The sequence below is a fragment of the Epinephelus fuscoguttatus genome, linkage group LG20 (assembly GCF_011397635.1).
Source record: "Epinephelus fuscoguttatus linkage group LG20, E.fuscoguttatus.final_Chr_v1".
In the NCBI taxonomy this organism is placed as follows: Eukaryota; Metazoa; Chordata; class Actinopteri; order Perciformes; family Serranidae; genus Epinephelus; species Epinephelus fuscoguttatus.
In genome coordinates, this window is record NC_064771.1 from 38300647 (window position 1) to 38306055 (window position 5409).

The following is a 5409-nucleotide window of genomic DNA, read 5'->3' on the forward strand; positions in this document are numbered from 1 at the left end:
AAAAAAAAGCATGACTTAAATATATTTCTTTTTCACCTGGTCAGCATTGTCAGATCTGGTTTTGAACAAGTTTGCGTGATTTAACCGTCAAAAACTTCCATGAGTGAATATTGTAAAGAGTATGAACTTGAGATGAAGTTTTGTTTCGAGACAGTTTGATTAATAAATATATATTTAAAGTGTAGCGCTCTCGTATGAAAGAAAAACAACAACAATGACGTTTGCTAACGTTTAGTTTCCACCCCAACAACACACTTGCTGTCCCACATAGAGATGAGCAGAATATATACATTCCTGTGGGAATTAACAAAATACCAGAGCAGGGAGTGTGTGTGTGTGTGTGTGTGTGTGTGTGTGTGTGTGTGTGTCATAGGGGTGAGGGTCCCTCTCCCTAGCAACATCTGAATGGGATCAGAGGCCGACCAATAGTGAGGCTGAGGAGAAAGTTTGCTCCCACGTCAAAGGGTTTTTGTCACTTTAGTCCTCTCTGCTGTTGGTGGGTCAAGTCTGCTAAACATAGACCTGAAAAGCCTCCCAGAGGTTAAATACAGCTGCTCACAGGCCTCATTTACTAGAAACTGATTAATTAATAGACACTAGTTGAAACAAATCAATACACTAACACAAAACTCTTTTCTTATGCTCACTGTTTGACATTTTGGGAAACAAATGCAGAGAGTTAAAATATATGTTCCTGAGGCTATACAGCCAGGAGCTGGTTAGCTTAGCTTAGCTTCAACACTGAACACAGAGCACAAATAGCCCTCGTTCAAACATTAAACTTCCAGTACAACCACAAATAGTCGTCTTAACATTTTTGCTTTTCTACAAACTAAACAAACAAAAAATGACATGCTAATTAATGAGCTTTGAGTAAATGCTAAGCAAAGGTTTTTGTTACCTTTGACAGAGCCAGGCTAGCGGCTTCCCCCTGCCTCCAGTCTTCATGCTAGCAGCTGTTAGCCTCCACCAACACCTTTTTAAGTGACAAGAGACATTTTGATATAAATAGAAAAACTCCATCATAATATTTTACATGTATTTTGCGTATACCAAGAGATAACTAAACAGTGAAGTTGATGATCCGACATTAAGCTAACTCCTCTTGATGTAACGTTAGCTATACATTAGCTAGCTAACAGCTAACATAAGAGGTGACTAAATAGAATGTAATGAGCCCATAAAGACTGTGACAGTCTCCCAGCGTCATCATTTGAGTATCTTTAAAATTCGGGTTTCTGAACAATATTTTCAACTAGCATGGAGCATAATCTAAGTTCAACAGGAAAGAGGAAAAGTTGATCAAGGTCCTAAAACCTGGAAATGAGTTAGCATTGTAGCACTCCTGGTTCCCTCGTCTCCGAGACAATGGGATTTTTGAATGGGTTTTTGGTTAGATGTCTGTGTCTGTTGTCTTGTACGACACAAAATAAGTCAGTAAATACCCTATGCTGAATTTAGAAGCTTTTATATGTCTTGAAAAGGCGGTTGCTAACAAATGGCTAGGATTATACGTCATCATGCCGAGCACGGGTTTACAATCTTGTCGAAATCATGCATTGTATTTCGTTTATGGCCTAATGTTAGTTCTAGTGATTGCAGTAAGGTTTCTAAAATCATAAAAGTGATGTTCATTTGAGATTTAAGATTATCTTGCTGAACAAAACATGAACGCATCATAAATATTTGCTCACCACAGAGCTTATTCTCTGCAATGATCCAAAATGCAATGGAAGATTACCAGATATCCTAAAAGTTTAAAGTGGTGTGTCGTATTTTTTATTTTTCTGAAGCCAAAAGCACACAGAGAGATGTTGGATCTAGATAAAACATTGTTGAAAACCTCACTCATAGCTGAGTCCATCAAACATAAACTCCCTCATTTGCTTCAAGGTAAGATGCTAACTAACGCAAGCTAACGCAGCACGTTAGCTAACAAAGACAGTTGAATATTAATTATAAATTACTTAAGTTTTAACTTTACATTAGGTAAATTTTATACCATTTGAGGCTGATTGTGCTTCAATAAAAAATGCAGGATAATTTACTTTTGCTATCAATAACATATATGAGACAGCAGATAGTGAGTCACAACTAACGTTAACTTAAAATAAAACAATACATTGACTTATATTGACCTCTGAAGCAGGTGCCTGACTTGCCTTGAGCCACTGAACTTTTCCCTTGATTTTAATGTTCTCTTCATTTGTAGTCCTTTGCCTACAAATTATAATGTTTTTATTTTTTGGAATATCTCCCATTGATATCATGGAAAACGCCGTATTGACATGTCGGGTGTGAGGGCTACACAGGCCTGACAACAGTAACCAAGAGTGGCTGAAATTAGCTAACGGTCATTTGATGCAGGATACAGAGTTAGTAAATTGTAGTTATTGAACAGTGTCTTTGAGGAAATAATTTGCCTTTTTTTAAGCCACTTAATTGCTAACTTGTCGAGAGCCCTTTAAATATGAGGCCACAGCAAGAAGCTAGTTAGCTTAGCTTAGCACCAAGTCTGGAAACAGGCGGAACACCCAGCCTGACTCATGACCAAAATAATGACCAAAAACATTTTTACTTTCCAACACACTGCAGTTTAACAAAGAAAAAACTGAACGAAATACACATCCATGTTATTACTACGGCTAGGGCGGCTAGCTTCCTTGCAAATTCAAAATAAAAAATATGTTCATAGTACTAGGCTACTAAATTTGTACCTTTAGCAGGTTTCTCATAAATTCTCAAACATTTATCGTTAATAACGTAAACAGTATGTTAAACATTCTTTTAACGAGCTACAATTAAGAACAAAGTATATACATTATCTAATTCCTTCAAACATAAAATAGGCTACTTGAGATTTATCATTAACATTTACATTTTTGTACATAAACCTGTACTGGTTTTTGCAAAATATTTCTGCCTGTAACTGCCCTTTGGGTAACAAATAGTCATCTGAACTGAACTCCCCAAATTAATTTAAAATGAAAACAGCCGCCTCTTTAGGAGCACTTTGTTAGGGGAGGCATGTAAACGATTTTTAAGCACTTGGGAGGGAATTATGTTTTTTTAAATTTTGGCTTAGGGGAGGGGCACACAAATTTAAATAGTTGTATTTTGTATTAATCTTACTGCTGATTTTTATAGACATTAAAAATTTCCAAAATTACACCATTTATCACAGCTAGTAAAAACTGAAATTATTGCTGGATGGATGGAAATTTCCGACATTCAAAAAAACCACAACCAAATCTGACCCTAAAACTGATAGTTCATCAAGATAACTTTAATCTATTTCTCATTAAAATTTGCCAAAAAATAAACCATGTGCACAAACTAACCAGCATGAACATCAAGAGTAAAAAAGAGAGAGTTAAAAAAAAAAAAAGAAAATCAAGGGTTTCGTCTTCACCTTTTAACTTTCAAAACCAAAGGGTAAGTTTTAAAAGTCTAATAATTCTATTAAGGTGGAGGGAGGGTCATGCAAAAATATTTGTAGCTTTGGGAAGGGTAAAACAAAAAAAGAAGTCACGCCCCAGCAACCTACTCCTCTAATAAATAAAGAACAGTCCCTTATTATGACTCTGCTCTACAAAGACATCAGTCTGTGTCAAAGGGCTCTCACATAAGTAACCGTCCTGTAGATCCTGAACAATGAGGCCTCACAGGAGCGAAGTATCTGACCTCATTTAGAGCTCAAACACCATGTGCTGCGTTTTGTTTTCATCTCGAGCAGAAAAGCCGCCATGTTTGTTTCTGACCACCAGAGGGCAGATGATGAAGTAAAGCAGTGCTGGCCTGTGAGCTGGCAGCAAAGTGGGACACACACCACCCCCCACAGCTGAGTCTCCACTTGTCTATCTTGTATTTATCCGGGTCGTCATAACAACTTTGTGATGAGTAGGAGGATGGAGGATGGGAGAGGGGGCGGGGGTAAGAGGATACGCAGGGAAAAGGCCAGAGGAAGTGTGTGGGCTTGTTGTGTGAGCGTCGGCACATCCTGCCAACTGATAAAACTTAAAGGATGACCTCACTGTATTTAATTATCACATCAAGCAGACGGATATTTTGAAGAACTTTATTTCACTCAAGCCCTCGCCCCTCCTCCTTCTCCTCCCAAAATCTTCCTTGAAAGGCTGCAAAAATTTTAAATCACAGCAGAAAAAACAAGACAAGTATCTGAAAGTAGCGGTGACAACATGAAGTGGATGCTGAGTGCATGTTTACGTAATTTAGTTCCAATCTGGGTCCAAATTTTATTCACAAAAGTGGATTTAATTAAATTACAATTATCCTCATGACCTAGAAAGTTCTGTGTGAAAAGAAATCCACCCACTGACAGAGTTCAGGAGCAGTACTCTACAATCATTAAATGTTTGGAAAATTCAAAAGCTAGAAACCACTTGATGACAACGTGTGTGTTCAGCTGCTGCGGTGAAAATGGCCGGAAGCTGCTGTTTAAACACAAAAACCTTCATCTGAGTCTTTTTGTCCTGTGGTGAAGCAGCGAGCCCTGGATGTGTTTCCTCATGACATTTAAACGTGCCTGGCGCTTATGTCTTGGCTGTTTGGATGAATCTACATTCAGCTGTCCAAAAACAAAAAGCATGTTTGCTCATCAACCACGAGCTCTTACAGTGAAATTACAGAAGCTATCAGTCATTGTTTCTTTGTGATTTAATTAAATGTACAGCAAAAAAATAAAACAAAAATAAAGTTGCAAATGGTAAGAAACTATTTCAATCACTGCTTCACATGAAATCACTGTTGATCCGCACAGCCTTCAATAAATCACACACAAAATAAAGATGAAATAAAATCGACTACATTAAATTTCAAGTCAACAACTTGTGCCCACGAAGCAATAAACAAGGACATGATGCTTCCTCACCGAGTCAAACCCGTAAAGAGGCACGTGACTATTCTTAGAGACAGAGACACCTTGAGTCACATATGAGGAGCTGATTTGATCAAACTGCCCACAACAAGGCTGCACACTCTCTTTTTAACGGAGAAATGGAACAGGGCAATCAAAGTAAAACAATGGAGCGGGCTTTAAGGAGAAGTCTGCTGATACTCTTTTTCTTTCTATTGTCAACCAATCCCATGAAAAGGCAGAAACCAACAGTGAATGTATCGACTAACATGATCATGAACACAAACACACACACTGTAGTTCTGACTCAGTCCCACACACACCGTCCTGCAGCCACAAATACTCACTGGAGCACCAAATGTGGATTAATCCGCTGCCGAAAATAGTCCCCAACAACTTTCCCTCCTGTTTGGTTGATAACAACTATGTTTAAGCAACTTGCTGAGTCATATTTTTGTTTTTAACTACATATGTTTTCAAAGCTGCATTATTGATCCTACATGGGTCAGACTTCACACGCTAAATATCCCAGA